Below are 24,649 nucleotides of genomic sequence, written 5' to 3'. Positions count from 1 at the left end.
GGCCATATGCTATATAGCATGCTCAGACATAAGCTGAGGCCATATATTATATCGCACACTCAGACATAAGCGGAGGCCATATCTTATATAGCACACTCAGACATAAGCTGAGGCCATATGTTATATTGCACGCTCAGACATAAGCTGAGGCCATATATTATATAGCACGCTTAGTCATGTCATGAAATCATCTAGAACCTTAGGCTTGAAAATCTCTAAGATTGTTGTAAGATTCTTCAGAAACTATACACATCTGGAATTTCTAGGAGTAAAAATATTATGGATGTCATGTATGGAATCAAAACATAGGAATCATGCCTTTGAAAGAAAGGGACGAGCCTTAACATACCTGTTCAACCTCTTATTGGCTACGCTTATGTGTCCTAGCTCGCAAGTCTACATTTAAGAGTATTTACACTAACGTTAGCGTCTTCGTCGCACACTTGTTCCAAGTTTCAAATCAAACTATTTTATATTCTGCCGAAAATCGGGCTGCATCTCCCCTGTTTATATTCCCAGCCCGAATTCTCAATTGAACAACTAACAATAACAATAACAATAACAATACCAACATCAACAACATCATTTCCCATATCAAAGTATTCCATAGAACAGCCCATATGGTGTTTGTCCCCTATTTCCGTCACAGAACCATTTTATAACAATTTTACAATTCCTTCTCCATAAATAAACCAAGATTAACGTTAATATCAAGAGATTCATAACTTTATCTCGATAATAATTCTATATTGTTAGAACCCGTATTTTTGTACAGTGGAATAATCCGGATTTAATTATGATAAGTTAAGGACAAAAAAATTATTTCGGGATACAAAGTCGGGATTCTTGACCTTCGATTTTATTTTGAGATATATGTGGTGCATGAATTTATTGGTATGGAACAATTAGGAAAATTTGGGACCAAAAGTGATAAAAATTGGAAGATAAAAATTATTCACAATTTCCATGGTTGGCCCACACAAATGGTGTTCAATTTTAATTGGTCCACCACATTGTGTGGGCCACAAACCATAAGAGATATTATGGGGACTTAAAAAGATGACCTTAAGTCATCTCCTCACCATTCTATACTTAGAAAAAAAAAAAAAAAAAAAAAGTGGAAGAACCAAGGGGGAGCTCACGGCTAGGAGCAAGAAAACCAACCCCCATTTCTTTGCCTTCAAAAATTAATTTCTTGGTGTTAACCCACTATATTGAAGTCCCTAAGTAGCGTGGAAGAGTTGTTTGAGTCATCTAACCATTCATTGTATCCAATTGCAAACCCTAGGCTATTGTAAAGTTGAAGAAGAAAAGGTAAGATTTGATTTTGTTTTTGCGTTATGAAGGTTATATCCATGTTGTAGTATGTTATAATGGAGGAAAATCATGAAATATGAAATGTTGGAGGTGAGTTGTGTATGTGGAGCTTGAGCCGTGTAAATGGGTGTTGTTGTGTTGTGATTGAAATTATTAATTAATGCCTAGTTATTTGATTATGATCATTGTAAGGTGAAGAACAATTTAATGCCCAAAGAGTCTTTTAGCTAATGTTTGGCATTTTATGGCTTATTTTTAGATCGTGGGCAGCCCGAATCATAGTTTGGACTTAGCTTGAGTTGGATCATATTGGAGAGCGTTTGAGGTATGTAAAGCAACCTTCCTTCTTTTGGCATGCCTTAGTTTCACATAGGCTAGATTAGAGCTTTAAGGGAATTCCAAATTCGAGATCCGAGCATGTTATGATCCATATATATATTCTTTGGCACTCTTATGTATGTTTTTATGAAATATGAACCATGATGTATTTGAAGTAATCGCTTTCCGAAATTCGCATAGAAAATGTTCACTTTAAGGAATTTTATAATCTCTGAATGCCATATTTTTCGCATAGAGGCTCGGATCGCTCCAATAATTTTTATAGGAGTTTGCTTGATGTATAATGGGTATGTTTTTCATAGGCGGGCTCAGTTCGGGTCTATACTCGTCCGTGGGTCCCGCGACGCCCTTTATGTAAATTCGACAACTTTGAATCAAAAAGTGATAATTATTATTCCGATTTCGAATATGACTATTTTACTTATCCTTCGGATTTATAATAATGATTTTATGCATATGATTCCTCACTACTCCGCTCATGCCTACTATGATATCGTTCGCCGGTTCCCGGGCCGGTTCTGTTGTCGTGCGCTTTTTGATACATTCCGGTGTTATGCTGTGTTTATGGTTCACCGTGCTCCTCGCTCAAGGGCCGGGTTCCACTTATGTTTGGCGTTATGCTGTGTTGTGATGTGTGACGGGGATTCGGAGATTTGAAACTTTCTGGTGTTATGCTGTGTTGTGGCGCCATCGACAGGCGGGTGACCACATTTTCCAGTGCCCTATGCATAATTTATACTTTGGAAATAAACATTTTGATATGTATTATTTTCTATATATCTGATTCGATTATTATTCAGATTTATTTCTGTACCTTCTGCTTTGCATACTCAGTACATATTTCGTACTGACCCCCTTCTCCGGGGGCTGCGTTTCATGCCCGCAGGTACAGACGCACAGCCTGGTGATCCACCTGTTTAGGACACCCTTTCTGCTATTCGGAGTGCTCCTCTCTTTCCGGAGCTTATACTTTTGGTATATATATTTATTAGTGCATTTGTATATATTCGTTCATGGGTACGGCGGGGCCCTGTCCCGTCATATGATTATGTCGGTCTGTTTAGAGGTCTGTGGACATGTTTGTGGGTTAGGGTCTTTCTGTATGGATGTATGTACATGTCGTTTGGGCGATCCCATACGCCGAGGCGGCCGGTCCGCATATGTTGTTTGGGCGATCATATACGCCGAGGCGGCCGGTCCGCATATGTTTATATATTGCTTGGTTAGCCCTGTGTGGCTTTTGTTGGTATTTTCTGCGTGCAGGGTATATTGGATAGTCCGTAAAACAAAGGAAACTCTGCCGAAATTTTCTGGAAATTACCTAAATTTGAAATAAAGTCTTGTCGGCTTCCGCCATATACTAGAATGAGTTGATAGAATTTGAGATAATATTTGATAGATGGGTTCGGGTGCCCAGATCGGGCACTAGTCACGGCCTACGGGGTTGGGTCGTGACATATATATTCACTCCTCCACCTTGAACTTAAGCCATAACGCTTTATACACAATTTTGTAGTCACAACTATACGCTGTCTGGACCGAAATTCGGGAATTATACCTGATTTGGGCACAAAATTTGGTCTTAGGAATTGGGGGGAATTCTCAAGAATTTTGGAGAAGGTTTTAGGGTGTTTGATGAGGAAATAAAGGGATAAGCCCCTTTTTATAAGGTTCTGGGGTCTGCCCAGACCGACATAAAAATTGCCCAGCGCGTTCGCGTGGGTCTTGGGCGCGTTCGCGCAGGCTTATTTCGCTACCTGCGCGTTCATTCAGTAAAAAAGTGATAACTCTTGATCTCGATATCGTGTGAGGGCCCACGACCTATGGTTGGAAAGCTAATTCAATTATGTACAACTTTCATTCTTGGTGGGTTTCCAAAATGCAAACGTATAATGGCGTTGTGGCCCCTCCAAGTCAAATCATCCGAAAATGTTTCCTTAAATCGTCCTTTTGGAGGGCTTATGCCCATATTTGGCTTAAGGTTTCTTCTTAGGAATTGCCCGCCTTTCCATATATTACTCATATATCACTTCATATGTCCTTTATGAAACTCTGGTATGTGGTCCCCATGTAGCTTGCAGCAACGGGGGCTTTTCATCAAGTGCCATATGAACCAATTCACCCCATGTGGTCTCCAAATGTCATGTATAGGTTATTATTACATTCTTATAATATAACCTTCATCCCGAACCCGAACCTCAAAATTGGTCAGCGCGTTCGCGCTGGTTTGGCCCTGGGCCTTCTGCGCGTTCGCGCCACTCCCTGGCGCGTTCGCGCAGACCATTTTGGTGGTCTACCAACCCGACTTGTAACGTCCATATCTCCTTACCCGAATATCTTGTTAAGGAGCCGTTTGTTGCGTTGAGAACTGGACTTCATGAACTTCACTCTGGGCTTTGCTTTGTCTCAAAACTCGCCATATTCTAAAAGATATTCCTCTTCCATGTTGGGCCAAAATTGCTCCTCATATTTTCTCCAAAGTCCGACAAACCTAATTTCCTTGATTCACTTGCCCTGCAGTCCTTTCGATACTTCTCATACATGATCTTAAACCCTTATAACAATAGAATAGACGCATATCACTTTAGTGTTCACAATTAAGCAGTTAATAACCACGGGACTCAACGTCTAAACTGCGAGGTGTAACATCCCTTCCCCTTTAGAAACATTCGTCCTCGAATGTTAAACTCTTTGGGGTCCCTAAAGAAATCTATGCAGAGTTACCTCGATATAATACTACTAACATGTGACACAGCAAGCTAAAATACGCAATACCACACCAGCCACCATACGTAATAATAACTTTTTGGCCACATATAAATAGTAATTATACCTATATCGGCATAAGGTAGCTGCTCCACATCCTAGTGCCCAGTCAGAGCGTATATGCGGTTCTGACCACTGTCAGAGCTAGACGCTCCATCTTTACCTCTGCCTCTGCTAATTGATGGCAGAAGTCCTTCCTCTCGACCTAGCACCGAAGGTGATGATGCGACAACCGATCCTCCTGTTTGCATCATACCGTCCCTAACTCATTGGGCACTCCCTGGCAAAATGACCAGGATTCCCACAAATATAACATGCATCCCGACGACACGGTCCTGAGTAGTTCTTACCACAAATAGCACACCACGGGGGAGGTGGCATCTCCTGTCCTAAGCCCCTCTGTTGCTGGAAACTCGCAGTGCCAGAATTTTGCTCTTGTCCCGAATTAGTAACTCTATCGTACTGAGATCCTCGATATTGTGGAGGTGCACTGGCTGTAGGATAAGCTGAGTATCTAGAATACTGTTGCCTCGGACCTCCTCTAAATTTACTAGCAACATCTAAAGATCGGGCCCTCTTATGCTGACCTCTGTCATGATCTCTATCTAGTTGGCGTCCCCTGTGTCGATCCTCTACCCCCTGCGCGTATGCCTGTACCCGAGCAATATCCATACCTGGCTGAAGAGACGCTGCCATACAACCATCAATCTGATAATGGTCAAGTCCCATCATATAACGATGCACTTTATCTACCATATCAGCTACAATAGTCGCCGCATACCTAGCCAACGAATCAAACTCAAGGCTATGCTCTCGAACACTTCTGCCATTCTGTCTTAAATGTAAAAATCTATCAACTCTAGCTCGCCTCATCTCTGGAGGTAGGAAATGGCCAAGGAAAGCCTCCAAGAACTCATCCCATACCGCTGGAGGAGCACCCTCGCCCCTAGATAACTCCCATGACTCATACCAATTAACAGCTACATCCCGCAATCAATACGTGGCTAACTCAACAGACTCAGTCTCAGAAGCCTTTATTATCCTCAATGTACGCTGCATCTTCCGAATGAACTCCTGCGGGTCATCCTCGGGCTTTGACCCGAAAAACTCTAGAGGATCACAAGTCAAGAAGTCGCGGACCCTCATGGTATCAGACCTATCTGTATAGTACACTCCTGGTCAATGCTTGCGAGCCTGCCCAGCCACTATTCTGGTCAGTAACTGAACTACATCTCTCATGGCCCTATTCTCTTCCCCTGGCTGAGGAGCTGGAGGCTTAGGTACAACGGCCTCAGGAGCAGGCGGCGGCGCTACCCCCTTAACTGGAGTTGTTGCTGCTCCAAGCTCCTCTGGAAGTGGCGGTGTAGCAGAGCTCGCTGACTGCACCACATTCTCAGGCATAAACTGGGCATGGGAACCTAGTAACTCTCCGAGTCTGACTAGTATCTCCTGCTACTAATTTACCCTTCTAGGCAGCTGTCGCTTTCTGTCGAGGCATAACTGGAAACACAGTAATTCGTTAGAGAGGGATTATCCTGATAACATAGCTTTATCGCTTGATCTGCAGTAAGAAGGAAAGATAACATCCTAAATGTCCTGTAGCTTCCTGTTTATAGATGTGGTGAACAACACACCGATAAACAAAAATTCTACCAGAAACGGTCTGTAGACAACCCTAGGACGGAACTGCTCTGATACCACTTCTGTCACGACCCAAACCAATGGGCCATGACTAGTGCCCGAGTTGGACACTCGTATGCGAACCTGTTAGATATAATCAGACTGATACTAAGGACAATGTGAAAATATGTAAAAGCATGTTGTAGACTCATAATGCCATATATCAGAATGAACCTGTCTCCTCAGGAGTCACAGTTAACCAAACATAACAAAATATGCAAGCCGACAAGGCTGCCACTATACACGTTAATATCCAAATTTAACTACATCTGTATAGCTGACCAGACTATATATATACAACCCACATATGTCTACCGACCTCTAAGAGTATGACAAGGCCTATGTCAAAGGATTTGTACCAAAATGACCCAAGCTCCGGAGTAATGGAGCTTTCCAAGCAGCTGAGCCAAAGTCCTACGCCGTAGGATCGCCAATCTGAGCACATGTACCTGCGGGCATGAAACGCAGCCCCCGAGAAAAGGAGGTCAGTACGAACAATGTACCGAGTATGTAAGGCAGAATTGAAACAATATATCTCGGCCCGGAGGATAGAAGAGTAATAGACTCAATCCTTACTTATAACCCACTTTGATAAACATGTATGTGCATATGAACTTTTGATGCAGCATGAGTATGTATATATATATATATATAAATATAATGCAGGCCTTCACCTTGCTCGCAGCCCCCTCTGGCATCATAGCATAACAGCCCCTTCGGGCATCATAATCATCGTATACCAGCTGATCAGGTGGTTTGCGTATATAACGCCTTAGCCATTTTCCCTTCCCCATGAAATGATGTCGTGCATGTATGTAAATATTAAAATTCATGAAAATCTTTGAAAACAATCAAAAGACTCCCTTCGGAGCAACATTAACGCAAAACGGGAACTTCTTCCCTTTTTCATTTGTCTCCTTCGAGACTCCAAAATTTAAATGTAAAATGCATAGGAAAGAGGAAACCCTTTGAATGTCCCCTTCGGGAATTAGACAATATTATGAAATTGCACAACCTATGGATGCTCGTTCGGGACTTAAGAGGTCAAAGATACGAATACTGCTACACTGTCTAGGAATAGAGTCTTTGGAGTTCGTTTGTTTGCTGGGTTCGTTTAGATGATAAGGATCTTCATCACTACCATAATCATTACCACTATCATGTCTCACTTTGAATGATCCATAACATAAACTGATGCCATATGGTATATAGCACGCTCAGACATAAGCTGAGGCCATATGTTATATAGCATGCTCAGACATAAGTTGAGGCCATATATTATATAGCACACTCAGACATAAGCTGAGGCCATATGTTATATAGCAAGCTCAGACATAAGCTGAGGCCATATATTATATAGCACGCTTAGTCACGTTATGAAATCATCTAGAACCTTAGGCTTCAAAATCTCTAAGATTGTTGTAAGATTCTTCAGAAACTATACACTTCTAGAATTTCTAGGTGTAAAAATATTATGGATGTCATGTATGGAATCAAAACATAGGAATCATGCCTTTGAAAGAAAGGGACGAGCCTTAACATACCTGTTCAACCTCCTATTGGCTACGCTTATGTGTCCGAGCTCGCAAGTCTACATTTAAGAGGATTTACACTAACGTTAGCGTCTTCGTCGCACACTTGTTCCAAATTTCAAATCAAACTATTTTATATTCTGTCGAAAATCGGACAGCACCTCCCCTGTTTATATGCCCAGCCCGAATTCTCAATTCAACAACCAACAACAACAATAACAATACCAACATCAACAACATCATTTCCCATATCAAAATATTCCATAGAACAACCCATATGGTGTTTGTCCCCTATTTCCATCACAGAACCATTTTATAACAATTTTACAATTCCTTCTCCGTAAATAAACAAAGATTAACGTTAATAGCAAGAGATTCATACCTTTATCTCGATAATAATGCTATATCTTCACTCCTCCACCTTGAACTTAAGCCACAACGCGTTATACACAATTTTGTAGTCACAACTATACGCTGTCTGGACCGGAATTCGAGAATTATACCTGATTTGGGCTCAAAATTTGGTCTTGGGAATTGGGGGGAATTCTCCATAATTTTGGAGAAGGTTTTAGGGTGTTTGATGAGGAAATAAGGGGATAAGCCCCCTTTTTATAAGGTTCTGGGGTCTGCCCAGACCGACATAAAAATTGCCCAGCGCGTTCGCGTGGGTCTTGGGCGCGTTCGCGCAGGCTTATTTCGCTGCCTGCGAGCTCGTTCAGTAAAAAGGTAATAACTGTTGATCCCGATATCGCGTTAGGGCCCACGACCTATGGTTGTAAATCAAATTCAATTATATACAACTTTCATTCTTCGTGTTTTTCCAAATTCCAAACGTATAATGGCGTGTTTGCCCCTCCAAGTAAAACCATCCGAAAATGTTTCCTTAAATCGTCCTTTTTGAGGGCTTATGCCCATATTTGGCTTAAGGTTCCTTCTTAGGACTTGCTCAAATTTTAATGTATTACTCATATATCTCTTCATATGTCCTTTATGAAACTCCGGTATGTGGGCCCCACTTAGCTTGCAGCAACGAGGGCTTTTCATCAAGTGCCATATGAACCAATTCACCCCATATGGCCTCCAAATGTCATGTATAGGTTATTATTACATTCTTATAATATAATCTTCATCCCGAACCCGAGCCTCAAAATTGCTCAGCGCGTTCGTGCCTCTTAGTGGCGTGTTCGCGCAGACCCTTTTGGTGGTCTGCCAGCCCGACTTGTAACGTCCATATCTCCTTACCTGAATGTCCTATTGAGGAGCGATTTGTTGCGTTGAGAACTGGACTTCATGAACTTCACTCTGGGCTTTTCTTTGTCTCAAAACTCACCATATACTAAAAGATATTCTTCCTCCAACTTAATTTCCTTGATTCACTTGCCCTCCAGTCCTTTCGATACTTCTCGTACATGATCTTAAACCCTTATAGCAATAGAATAGACGCATATCACTTTAGTGTTCACAATTAAGCAGTTAATACCTACGGGACTCAATGTCTAAACTGCGAGGTGTAACACATGGGGTCCTTATATTGGCGCTTCTTTACCTCTTCTACTAAAGATGAAACAGTTGGGTTCTGAACAGTAACTCCCGCATTGCCCGAGTCCATTAAGCGAACTCCTAAGCTAGCCAGCTGTTGAAGCTCTCGAGCTAACTCCCTCTTCTCTCGCTGAACATCACATAAATTGCCCATGGATTTACGACTAAGAGCATCGGCTACTACATTCGTCTTTCCAGGATGATATAAGATGCTCACATCATAATCTTTCAATAGTTCCAACCATAGTCTTTGCTGCAAATTCAATTCCTTTTGTTTGAAAATATATTGGAGACTCTTGTGATCTATATAAATATCCACACGAATTCCATATAAATAATATCTCCACATTTTCAGTGCATGAATAACCGCAACCAACTCTAGGTCATGAGTCGGGTAGTTTTTCTCGTGTTTCCACAACTTCCTTGAAGCATAAGCAATAACTTTACCATGTTACATCAACACACAACCTATCCCAACACCTGAAGCATCACAATAGATAACATAGCCCTCCGATCCTTCGGGAAGTGTCATGATTGGGGCTGAAGTCAATCTATACTTCAACTCTTGAAAACTGCGCTCACACGCGTCCATCCACTTAAATTTAGCTGATTTCTGAGTCAGCTTCATCAGCAGTGCCAAAATAGAAGAAAATCCTTCTACAAATCTCCTGTAGTAACCGGCCAACCCTAATAAGCTGCGAACTTCAGTAGGTGTTGTAGGCCTTGGCCAAGTCTTCACAGCTTTAATCTTTTGGGTATCTACTCAAATATCGTCAGCTGAAATAATATGCCCCAAAAATGTTATAGAATTTAGCCAAGACTCACATTTTGAAAACTTGGCATATAGTTCCCGAGTCCGAAGAATTCCAAGAACGGTGCGTAGATGATCTACATGCTCTGCCTCCGATCAAGAATATACCAGAATGTCATCGATGAACACAATCACGAATAGGTCTAGGAAAGGCCTGAACACATTATTCATCAAGTTCATGAATACCGTCGAGGTGCTAGTCAATCCAAACAACATTACCCGGAACTCGTAATGACCATATCTAGTTTTGAAGGCGGGTTTCGGGATGTCCTCTTCCCTAACTCTCACTTGGTGGCACCCCGATCTCAAGCCTATTTTTGAAAACCACTTGGCACCCTGTAGTTGATCAAATAAATCATCAATCCTTGGAAGTAGATATTTGTTCTTTATGGTCACCCTATTCAATTGTTTGTAGTCAACACACATTCGTAAAGAACCATCTTTCTTTCTTAAAAACAGCACAGGCGCTTCCCACGGTGATGAACTAGGCCTAATAAATCCCTTTTCTAGCAAATCCTTTAATTGCTCTTTTAACCCCTTTAATTCTGCAGGAGCCATCTGTCACGACCCAATTAGGGGCCATGACGGGTACCCGGAGCTGACTACCGAGCACCACTTATCATGCTGCCTATCATACTCAACCTGGGTATATATATATATATATCATTTTTAACATGGAACTTGTCATAAACCAATTTTCGAATCTCCCAAAACATGCATATAAGCATAGGCCCATAAGGCTACAAAAATGATGTACAAAATCTACGATGAAGGGGTCACATAGCATCTACAACTCACACGTATGCATCTACGAGCCTCTAAATGGAATACTGGAATCCTAGTGACGGGGCAGGACCCCGCCATGCCCCATATCTGTATACAAAAGAATATACCAATGAGTTGTACCTCCGGAGTAGCGGGGTGCTCCTGTGATTCGCTGAATAAGCTCCTAAGCATCTGCACCGTCTCCCTTTTTACCTGTGGGCATGAACACAACGTCCATAAAATAAAAAGGCGTTAGTACGAATAATGTACTGAGTATGTAAGACATATATGATAATATAATAAGGAACTATAGAAAGGCATAGGAGGAATGGATAGCTGTAACTGCTTGCCTCTTACGACGGAATCATACATGCACACTTTTACCTTTAAAACATATCAAATGTGCATGCATAAACTGTCTGAATTAAATACATCAGTAGCCCGTGTCCGCGGTAATCATGTCACGCCGCCCACTAGTGGTGTCTACCCATGCCATATAGACATGGTGTGGTAAGCCGCCCGCCTTAGTGGTGCTACCCGGCCATCTAGGCACAGTGTAATCATCATTATATTCCTAACATGAAGCATGCATAAGAGCTCAAGTAAGAACTGTAACTCCATTGGAGTGATGTAAGGTCGGGAACCTCCGATTACATTATGGAATAATCATCACTGCTATGCCTCACCTTGGGAGAACTAATAACATGAGGTGGGACAACAACAAGAAGTAACGTCAATGGAATCATAAAGCAAATAGAATTATCAAACTCATGAAAACCTCATTATCATCATCATTGTCATAGAACATATCTCATTTCTATCTCATAAGCAGCTCTTAAGGACCTTTAACTTTCATCTTTGAGGTTGTAAGAAGGTCATGGGAATGTAGGGGAGAAATCACAATACAAGAGTCATGCCTTTGAAAGAAGGGGACTAGCCTTACATACTTTTACGTCTCTCTAACTTTGCCGACTAAACGCTTCCCTCCAAGTTTATGATTCTACACTCAAGAGAATTCGTACTAAGATTAGATAACCGGAAACATACTTAAAGCTAAGCTAAGGCGACTAAGGGCTAACGAAAATTGGGCAGCACTTCCTTTGTTTCTACAACTTTCTCCATACAATATAACAACTCCCAAACATCAATAATAATATCCATAATATCATATGATAATCAATAAACTTTGTTAAGCTAGACATTATTCAATTCTCAAAATTCCCTCTCAAAGTCATCCATAACCATATTTACCGCCCAACGTCGTATTCATTCACATATAATGCTTCTTTAACATCCTTAATATCATTCATAATAACATTATACCCATAACATGTCAAGAACTATCATTCAAGTCAAGTCACTATTCAAGAATACCACTATTTCCATATTTGAACTCCATGTTCTACTTTCTTCCTCAATCCAAGTCATTCAACCATTCAATAATCTTATTAGTGTAAAATAAATACAAAACACACCTTTGATTATGTAGGAATGGGCTTTGGATGAAAATACTTCACTTGGGAAAACCCAACTTCACCACCAAAGAGATTCTTGGCTTCCCTTAACCCTAGTTAGCATCCTTGCACTTGATTCCACTAATTTTTTTGTATTTGATCTTTGATCTATCTTGAATTTATGTTGGTATGGTGTATGGAATGTTCTAGAGCTCTTGAGAGGTGTGGAGAATGAATGAAATGAAAATAAGAACTTAGGGTCTCTTTTAATAAAAACAAAAAATTGCCCGCTTTGGATTATACAGACACTTATACGGTCCGTATAATTTTATACAGTCTGTATAAGTGATCGTATAATACTTCCACTGATCACCCCTCACTGTGACTGTTATACGGACCGTATAAATGGTCGTATAACCCAACTTTCCCAAAGTTAATCTCGTCGATTCGTTTGATCTCCGATCTTTAGGGAACCTTCTTAACACTTGTTTAATACTTCATTAATAATCTAGGGAGAATTATAGCTCTTCCTCAAGACATTATTAACTCAACATTAGCTCGGTACTTGCAAAAACTTTCCAAAACACGACTTATGCTTCGCCTTCCTCAACGAACTTTCTTCTCTTGTCTCAAATGTCTTTGGAATCTTAATTAGAATCATTAAGTACCCCTTCTTACTTTTAGGGACATCATGTACACCTTACCCTGTGTTAGTCTATTTACCGCGCAACGACATGAAATTTTCCGAGGTGTAACATTCTCCCCCCCTTAAAAACATTCAGCCTCCAATGTTAAGTTCATGGGAATTCTACAAAAATTTCGCCAGAGTTTCCCCTATAATATGGAACTACCATCCTATCTCAACAACCCACAATAACATCACCTCATAGGGCTACAACACAATGGTAAGAAAATATGGCCACACATGACCAAAAGCATTAAAAGAAAGCATTACATACCTTACAATAATGGCGTCTCATCTTGAATCTCTTCCGGGGGTGGAAACAATTTGTCACGACCCGGCTAGGGAGCCATGATTGGTACCCGGAGCTGACTATCGAGCACCACTCATAATGCTAATCATCATACCCATCCTGAACACATGTACTCTCCAAGGCAATACATAAATATACATAAGCCCTCACGACTGCAAAAATGATATACAAGAATATACACTGATATATCCATGAGACCATTACTACCCACACATACGTATCTACGAGCCTATACTAGAATACTGAAACGTAAGGATGGGATAGGACCCCATCGTGCCCATATATATACACACAAAATAATATATCAAAAATTTCACCTCCGGAACAGTGGAGTGCTCCTGTAAATCTGCTGAGTAGCTCCTAGGAATCTGGGCCACCTCCCTGTCTACCTGTGGGCATGAACACAGCGTCCAAAATAAAGGATGTCAGTATGAACAATGTAAAGGACGTCAGTACAAACAATGTACTGAGTATGTAAGGCATGAACAATAATAACATATCGAAAAGATGAGGAACATCAAGTAAGGAAACAACCTGTAACTGAAAGTCACTTACGACAACATATGCATGCTAACTTACATCATAAACAATATCATATCAAGTATGTATATATAAGCTGCCCGACCATATGGGCACGGTGTGATCATCATTAGCCCGCGTCCAGGTCTCCCACGTTCGAGGTAAACATCTCATGCCGCCCACTAGTGGTATCTGCCCATGCCGTATAGACATGGTGTAATCATCATCATAGCTGCCCACTACGCCTGTCGTAGTGGTAACTGCCCAGCCATATAGGCACGGTGTAATCTCATTATCATATACTTATCATAAAGCATGCATTAGAACTCAAAGACAAGCTATAACTTTATCGAGGTGTCATAAGGTCGAGAACCCCCGATTCCGTTATGGAGTAGTCTTGATCATCATATCTCACCTTGAAGGAACTAATATTATAAGGTGAGTCTAGCAACAATGAACAACATCAAGAAATCATTAGCCTCATATGAATTATCATATCATAAGCTTTGGTATCTCTAGATTTAGACTCATCATCTCTCTTATCTTTATTTCATGAGAAGCTCTTAATAATCATACACTCATAGTTTTCGTAATATAAGAGAGTCATGGGAAGATAAGGAAGTCATATTGTAAGGATCATGCCTTAGAAACGAAGGGACTAGCCTCACATACCTATTCGCCTTTATAACTTGCCGAATAAACGCTTCCTTCCAAGTTCATAATTCTACATTCAAAGGAATTCGTGTTAAGATTAGATAATCGATAACATACTTGAAGCTAAGCTAAAGCTAATGAAAATTGGGCAGCATTTCCTTTATTTCTACTACTCCCTCCATGTGATATAACAACTCCCAAGCATCAATAACAACATTCATAATATCATATTCAATAACTTCAACAAGTTCGACATCATCCAATTCTCAAATCCCCTTTTCACAGTCATTCATAACCATAGCCATATTATAACACCACATTTATCATCATATAATGCTTCCAAAATGTTCTTAATATCATTTATAACAAGATCATACTCATAACATCTCAATAATTATGATTCATGTCAAACTAATATTCAAGAATACCATTAATTCATCATTGAGCTCCATATTTTACCTTCTTCCATAATCTAAGTCTTTCAACCATTCAGTGTTCTAAATAACAAGAAATGATCATAAAACTCACATTTGATTGTGTAGGAGTGGGTTCTGGATGGAGTTTCCTCACTTGGAGAAAACCCTAACTTCACTTCCAAGAGATTTCTTGACAGCAACTCTAGAGAGCTTCCTTACACTTGATTTCCTTTGATTAATGCTATTCTTCTTTGTTTTTCCTTGGATTTACGTAAATGGAGTGGGTGGAATATTCTAGAGAGTTGGAGAGAAGTGGAGAAGTTGGAGAAATAAGAAATTAGAAGTGGGAACACATTTTTATACTTGAAAAATACTCAGCTCGTCGAGTGTTACACGGACCCTTATACGGTCCGTATAATATTGTAAAGTCCGTATAAGTGATCGTATTTCACCATCAGGGAAATCCCTTCATCTGTTGGGTTATACGGACCCTTATACAGACCGTATAAGTGGTCGTATAACTCCACTTTTCTGAAATTATTTCCGTCGTTTCGTTTAATCTCCAATCCTTATGGAACCTTCTTAGAACTTGTTTAACACTTCATTAACAATCTAAGGAGCATTATAGCTCTTCCTCAAGACGTTATTAAATAAACATTAGCTCGGTACTTTGCAAACCCTTTTCAAAACACGACTTATACTTTACATTCTTCGACGAACTTTCTTCTCTTGCCTCGAATGTCTTTGGAATATTAATTAGAACCGTTAGATACTACTTCTTACTTGTAGAAACATCATATAATTTTTACCCTGCGTTAGTCTATCTACTATACGGCGATGTGAAATTTTTCGAGGTGTAACACAATTGCGGATATTTGGACTTCATGTCTTGTTTCGCTTCCCAAGTCATTTCCTCTCAGTTAGTTTTTCTCCACAAGACCTTGACTACGGCTACCTATTTGTTCCTGAGTCTCCGCACTTGTCTATCTAGTATGGCAACGGGTACCTCCTCATAAGCCAACCTTTCGGTAACTTGAACATCATCCACTGGAGCGATTCTAGATGGATCCCCAACACATTTGCGGAGCATCGACATATTGAAAACAAGATGAACTGGCTCAAGTTCTGAAGGTAAGTCTAGCTCATAAGCCACTTGGCCCAATTTGCAGATAATCTTATAAGGTCCAATATATCGGGGTGTCACGACTCGACTAGGGGCCATGACGAGTACCCGGGGCTAACCACCGAGCACCACTCATTCCATTACTCATCATACTCATTATACACTTCTTTAATATTCATGTGCTCATAATCATAGGAAAACCATTTTTCATTTGGAAACATAATTACTTTTATATACATAAGCCCTTCGGCTATCAAAATAATACATATATACAATGAGAACATCGTGAGACCATACTACCCAGACATGCGTATCTACGAGCCTCTACTAGAGTACTAAACATATGGACGGGACAAGACCCCATCGTGCCCAAAATACATATATATATATACACACAAAAGAGTAAAACAAATAGCACCTCCGAAATAATGGAGTGCTCCTGTAAATCTGCTGATAACTTTTACGAGTCTGGATCACCTTCCTGTCTACCCGTGGGCATGAACACAGCGTCCAAAGACAACGGACGTCAGTACGAACATTGTACTGAGTATGTAAGGCATGAATGAAATGAACATAATAGAGAAATCATAGGTCATAAGATGAAGACATAACCTGCATGACTTTTGAGGGTGGATACATTTCATACATATATCATATATACATAATCATAGTGCATGTATCATTATAGTGCATACATCATTGTGTCATATAGATCATCATCATTAACCCGCGTCCGGGTAACCATCATATGCCGCCCACTAGTGGTGATCATGTCCGGCCTTCTAGGCGCGGTGGAATCATAAGCAGCCCGCCTTAGCGGTGACATGTCCGGCTATTTAGGCACGGTGGAATCACAAGCAGCCCGCCTTTGCGGTGACATGTCCGGCCTTTTGGGCACGGTGGAATCGTATTGTCATATACCCATCGTAAACTTAATATTTTCATACATTGCATAGGCTTATCATAAACTTACATTATTGTACATTTATCATCAAAACATACATTAGAACTTGAAGGCAACTATGGCTATGTTGGGGTGACATAAGGTCGTAAGCCCCCGATTACATTATGGAGTAATCATCAACATCATATCTCACCGTGAAGGAACTAACATTTTAAGGTGAGTTTACACAAGGAAAAGCATCAATGGAACCATACTTAGAATCATTAGCTTCATGGACATCTTACTTTACTCTAGGATTCTCTATACTTAAACTCATCATCATCATTATCTTGCTCGTCGTATCTCTTTTCTTTATCTCATACATATATAGCTCATTACAGTCATGGACTCATAGTTCCTTTGTTTAGGAAGATTATGTAAAATTTAGAAGATTCATGTCATAGGAGTCATGCCTTAGAAAGAATGGGATAGCTTTACATACCTTTTTCGTTTAACAGTTTTATCGCTTGATCGTTCTCCTTCGATGCTCGCGTTTCTACCTTCAAGAGGATTCGCATCAACATTAGTCAATCAATTATATGAACATGTTACTATTGCTAGAGAAAATTGGGCAGCATTTCCTTTGTTTATACAAATTTCCTCATTTTACATATCAACTCCCAACATCCATCACAACATTCACAATATTATACACAAAAATCATCATTCATCTACGTTATCCACATTTCACAATTTCACTTCAGTTCCTCCATAATCGTGGTCATAGTTCGCTATCATTTTTTCTCACATGTAATAATTATCCCATGTTCTAAATGTCACTTATAGCATACTTATAATCACAACATATCAATATTCATAATTCACTCCAAACTACTACTCAACAATGACACTATTCCCACATTCATGACCAATTTTCTACATCCTTCTACAATCCAAGTGTTTTAAATTTTCAATACCTTAAACAACATGGGATGCTAATAAAGCTCACCTTAGATAATGGAAGAATAAGCCTTGAGTGGAAATTCTCTTCTTGAACCAAAACCCTAGTCCACTCTTATTGGAATTTCTTGGCTTAGATGAACTTTGATGTGTTTCATACACTTGATTTTGCGGGTTTGATGAAGTTGATCATAGATTTATCTTGGGTTATTGTGGGTGAAGAGTGGAGAGGATTCTAGAGTGTTCTTGAAGTGTAGAGTGAGGAAACGAAATGAAATAAATGAGAGAGAGGGTCCTTATATCATCTTAAAAATCTGTCCCGACCTGAACATACGGACCAACATACGATCCGTACATTTTATACTGACCGTATGTCTGGACCGTATGTTTGGTCCAGTGAAGACCCTCATTCTGGGCAGAACATACGGTTGGACATACAGTCCGCATGTTTTATACGACCAGTATGTTTGGCCGTATAATGCCCAGCTCTCTGAAGTTTATTCTCGTTGACTCGTTTGATCTCCAATCCTTATGGAACCTTCTTGACACTTGTTTAATACTTCATTAACAATATAAACATCCCTATAACTCATCCTCAAGGCCTTACCAAACCATCCTTAACGCAATAATTTACGAAACCTTTCCTAAACCCCACTTATACTTCACTTGTCCTTATCAATCCTCATTTCATCAATTCATATAACTTCAAAATCTTAACGTATGCATTCTAAGACCACTAAATATCCGTATTATAGTCTTAAGAACTTTCTGTTACCCTTAAGCTCGCATTGGTTCATTCACTACACGACGACATGAAATTTCTAAGGTGAAACACGGGGACTAAGTTTGCCCTTCTTGCTGAATCTCATTACACCTTTCATCCGCGACACTTTTAGGAATATCCAATCATTGATTTGAAATTCCAGGTTTCGTCGGTGATTGTCTGTATAAGATTTTTGGAAACTTTTGGACATCAACAATCGGTCTCTGATAAGCTTGATCTTTTCCACCGCTTGCTGAATCAATTCTGGACCTATCAGTTGTGTCTCCCCAACTTAAAACCATCCAATTGGCGACCTGCATCTCCTTCCATATAGAGCTTCATACGGAGGCATTTGGTTACTGGAGTGGTAACTATTATTATAGGCAAATTCGATAAGTGGAAAATGTTCATCCCAATTACCTCCAAAGTCTAATATACATGCCCGCAACATGTCTTCCAAGGTCTAAATGATGCGTTCGGCTTGCCCATTAGTTTGTGGGTGAAATGATGTGTTGAGTCTCACTTGAGTTCCCAAACCTTCTTGAAAATACTACCAGAATTTAGCAGTTAATTGTGCTCCTCTATTTGTGATAATAGATACTGGGACACCATGAAGTCGCATTATCTCCTTAAGATATAACCTTGCATAATCTATGTGGTTCTGACTGGAAGGAAATGAGCCGATTTTGTGACTTTATCAACAATTACCCATATGGAGTCATACTTACGCCGAGAACGAGGCAAACCTACAATGAAATCCATGTCGATCACTTCCCATTTTCAGGTTGGAATTTCCATGGCTTGTAACAATCCTCCGGGCTTTTGATGCTCAATTTTTACTTGTTGGCAATTTTAGCATTGAGCTACAAACTCTGCTGCATCTTTCTTCATTCCATCCTACCAATACATTAAATTACATTAATTTAAGATCGTGATACATCTTTGTTGCTCTGGAGTGAATAGAGTACCGGGAGTAATGAGCTTCTTCCAGAATCTGATGACGTAGTCCTGCCACATCTAGCACACATAGCCTGCCTCGATACCTGAGAACTCCATCTGCAGAAACTTCAAATGGCGACTTCTCTTTCTCATGAAATGTATCTCTATAATGACTCAACTGGGGATCTTCATATTGGCGCTCTCTCACCTCCATATCTAAGGATGAAGCAGTTGGGTTATGAACAACAACCCCTACACTGCCCGAGTCGATTAAACGAACAACTAGGCTGGCTAACTGAAGAAGCTCATGGACTAATTCTTTCTTTTCTGGTTGAATGTCACATAAACTGCCCATGGATTTGTGGCTAAGAGCATCGGCCACCACATTAGCTTTTCTAGGAAGATATAATATACTCACATCATAGTCTTTCAACAACTCCAACCATCTTCTCTGCCGAAGATTCAACTCCTTTTGGTTGAAAATATATTGGAGAATGTTATGATCTATATAGATATCAACATGAACACCGTACAAATAATGTCTCCATATCTTCAAGGCATGAATAACCGTCGCTAATTCAAGATCGTGAGTTGGGTAGTTCTGCTCATGTTTCCTTAACTGCCTGGAGGCATAGGCTATATAACCTTCCCGTGTTGTATCAACACACAGCCCAATCCGACGCCAAAGGCATCACAATAAACCACATACCCTTCTGATCCTTCCAGAAGCGTTAGGACTGGGGCTGAAGTCAATCTGTCTTTAAATTCTTGGAAACTACGTTCACAGGCATCATTCCATTGAAATTTTGTTGATTTCTCAGGTAACTTTGTCAATGGTGCTGAGATAGAAGAAAATCCTTCCAGAAATCTTCTATAGTAACATGTCAATCCCAGAAAGCTAGGGACTTCTGCAGGCGTTGTAGGCCTTGGCCAAGTCTTCACAGCCTCGATCTTTTGAGTATCCACGCGAATACCATCAGCTAAGATAATATGGCCCAGAAAAGTCACAGAATTCAGCCACAATTCACATTTTGAAAACATAGCATACAATTCACGAGTCCTAAGAATTTTGAGGACAGTACGTAGATGATTTGCATGCTCTGCTTCTGATCGAGAATATACTAGAATATCGTCCATAAACACGATCACAAATAGATCTAGGAAAGGCCTGAATACATTATTCATCAAATTCGTAAACACTGCTAGAGCGTTAGTCAACCCAAATAACATCACCCGAAATTCATAATGACCATATCTAGTTCTGAAAGCCATTTTTGGAATGTATTCTTCCTTGACTCTTACTTGGTGATACCCCGATCTCAGATCGATCTTTGAAAACCACTTGGCACCTTGCAATTGATCAAACAAATCGTCGATTCTCGGAAATGGGTATTAATTCTTGATTGTCACCTTGTTCAACTGTCTATAATCAATGCACATTCATAGGGAGCCATCTTTCTTTCTTACAAACAAGACAGGTGCTCCCTATGGTGATGAACTAGGCCTAATAAATCCCTTTTCGAGGAAATCTTTCAGTTGTTCCTTTAGCTCTTTCAATTCTGTAGGAGCCATTCTGTAAGATCGTATAGAAATAGGTTCGGTATCCGGCAACACATCAATGGTAAAATCAATTTCTCATTTCGGTGAAAGACCTGGAAGTTCATCTTGAAATACATTGAGAAACCCATTTACTATCGGGACGGATTGAAAAGTCGAGGGCTTTGCTTCGATGTCGTGAACTCGGACTAGATGATAAATATAGCCTTTAGCAATCATCTTCCTTGCCATAAGGTAGGAAATAAACCTACCTCTTGGGGGTGCTGTGTTACCCTTCCATTCAAGCATTGGTTCTCCCGGAAATTGGAACCGAACTATTTTCGTTCTGCAATCCACATTAGCATAACAAAAATCCAACCAATCCATGCCCATAATCACATCAAAATCTATATTTCCAGCTCAATCAAATCAGCTATAGTCTAACAATTACATACCACAACCACACAATTCTTGTATACTTGTCTAGCTATTACGAGATCACCAACCGGAGTAGATACCTCAAAAGGTTTAATTGGCTTGGGTTTCACCCCAATACGGCCAACAATATAAGGAGTGATATAATACAACGTAGAAACCGTATCAATCAATGCATAAACATCATGTGAGAATATGGATAGTATAACTGTAACCACATCAGGGGAGAACTCAAGATCCTTTCTTCCGGCTAAAGCATAAATACGGGACTAGGGGCCACTTGAACTGGATGCTACCCCTGTTACACCTCACATTTTTAGAGCATGAGCATGCCATGTACTATACCATATTAATGGAGTATCGGAGACGTCCCATGATGTTTTGGAAGGTACAAGCCATGGGAAGCTCGTAACAATGAGGTATAGGATGAATTACGATCTCGTAAGTCGTAACCGGAAAGGACAACCTTGAAACCAAAGGAAATTACAATTACCAAGTAATATTAAGGATAAACATCATGTATAGAGAGTTTCAAAAGATTCCGGGATCAAGCAAGTCGAAGAAAATAAGTTTGTCGAAAATTTGGAAAAAAAGTTGACAGAATTTTGGGTCAACTTTGGAGGTGTATATCTCCTAGTATATTAGGAGTTTTAAGGTAATGAAATCTATTGCTATACTGGATCGTCAAGTGAGAAGATTGCGTACTAAGGACGTGGCTTCTGTTAAAGTATTGTGGCGAAACAATAACAGGGAGGAGATGACTTGGGAAGTTGAAGAAGAAATATCCTCATTTGTTTCCTACGCCTACAAGTAATCTAAACTCCTCGTTGATTATATTGATTGGAAATAAAGTTATATGTGAGAACTATGAAAGAAACTCCCCCGAAGTGCTTATAAGACCCTTAAGACCGATTTAACATTCGAGGACGAATGTTCTAAAGGGGGGGGGGGGGGGGGAGGATGTTATATCCCGTATTTTTGTACATTGGGATATTTTAAGCTAAACGCGACAAGTTAAAGACAAGACTATTTTAGGGTACGAGGTAGAGACTTTTAACTTCCGATTTTGTTTCAATGCACAAGTTGCCTATAAATTTTATTTGGTATAGAAATATTATTGGAGATTAGGGGTTAATTAACCATGATTAGATTATTAAGTGGGATTAAAAGTTTAATTATTCACTAATTACCCCAATTAAGCGTGTGGGCCCCACCCGATTCTTAAAGATAATAAAAATAATAATAAAAATAAAACAATGCAATGGTGAGTCAACATGGGGGGGAGGACACGTGTAGAGTAATTGGAAATCATATATATATGACTAAGTATAGAGCAAAATGATCATCTTCATATCATTTGTTGCAAATAAAATTCAAGAGAGAGGAAAATATACTCATGGCTGTTTTCGGCCAGCTTGATTGTTGAGGGAGAAAGCTTGATTTTTGTTGCTTGATAAAAGTTCTAAGGTGAAGGCAAGGAGATGGAGATGGAGAGGTAGGGAGGCTCTCGGCCATAGCCATTGTTGGCCGAGAGGGTGAGCCTTGGTGAAGGTATATTTAGGAGCTAAATTTGTCACGACCCAACCCCGTAGGCCGTGACTAGTACCCGATCTGGGCACCCAAACACATCTATCCAATGCTATCTCAAAGGTTATCGAACACATTCAAGTATAAAGCAGAAGCCGTCAAGGCTATATTTCCAATTTGGATAATTTCCAGAAAAATTTTGGCAGAGTTTCCTTTGTTTTACAGACTATCCAAAATAACCCTGCGCACAGAAAATACCAACAAAGGACACACCGGCCAACAAAGCAACATATAACATATGCGGACCGGCCGCCGCGGCGAATGGGATCGCCCCAAACACAACCTATACACACATCCGTACAGAAAGACCCTAACCCACAAACATGTCCACAGACCTCTAAACAGACATACAGAATCATATGACGGGACAGGGCCCCGCCGTACCCAGAATTACCATACGTACAGAATGTACAGATGTCAGAAGATATATACCAAAAGTACACGCTCCGGATCAAAGGAGCTCTCCAAAATAGCAGAGTCTGAGCCCTAGACTGGCGGCGTGTCTCCAGGTGCGTCCGTACCTGCGGGCATGTAACGCAGCCCCCGAAGAACCGGGGGTCAGTACGAAATATGTACTGAGCATGTAAAGCGAAAACATAACAAACATAATCATGGTCTGAATCAGAAGCACAGAAGTATAGCAAACGAAATCGTAATCCAACGAACAGACAGAGATGTACCGGACAGAGTCGTAGTTCAGACAGACAGACGGAAGGATACCAGACAGAATCATAATAGGGCACAAGAACGTGGTCGCCACTCCTGCCTTTGGCACCACAACATATCATATTTCAGAAGATTTCATATCTTCGAACATCTCCGTCACATAACACATCATATCATAACCACGGTAACCCCGGGGACAGATCACACGCCGGGAAACCGGACACATCATACTTCGTAACATATACACGGTAACCGGGAACGACATGTACCACAGTACCCCGGAACCGAACACATCATACTTCGGAATTCATACATGGGACCCGGCCCCCGACAAGGGACTCGGCGGCCCATCTGCACGATATCAACCGGCCCGGGATCCGGTGAAAGGAATCATAGCACATGCACGAACTGATTAATGAGAGACCACATACATACAGATCATTATACAGACCCAATCAAATTGAGGAAGGCCATATGGCGAGTCAAATCAGAGTATTCAGATAGTGTTTATAATACGCGCCTCTATCCTACTTGGGAAGGCACGACAGATTATTATCAGGATCAGATTCTCAGATGTCCAGAAATCATTTTGTAAGATTTGCATAAAAATAGTCATTTCATAATCACAATAATAGTCCAGATGTTTTCTGAGAAAATCGGACAGAACCAAAGTAATTAAGGTTATACAGAAGGCATCGGGCCTTGTGGGCCCGCCTCGGACCAACTCGAGGCGACATATGTAAATTACTGATAATAGACCTTATGAGGTCATCCATAATCATTTGGAAGTATTCCGACTCCGTTTAGGAAAGTTTTATACAAAGGTTCACTTTAGGGACAAGTTATAAAAGAAATGATTCAATCTTACTGAAGGAATTGGAGCGGATTTCCATCTCGAATTCCGAGGAACGGAGTCGTACTTAAGGCTCGCGGCCGAGCCTATTACATCCAGAACATGCCTAAGAATAAA

This window comes from Lycium barbarum, chromosome 4 (assembly GCF_019175385.1).
Source record: "Lycium barbarum isolate Lr01 chromosome 4, ASM1917538v2, whole genome shotgun sequence".
Classification (NCBI taxonomy): Eukaryota; Viridiplantae; Streptophyta; class Magnoliopsida; order Solanales; family Solanaceae; genus Lycium; species Lycium barbarum.
Note: the sequence above shows the minus strand (reverse complement) of the source record.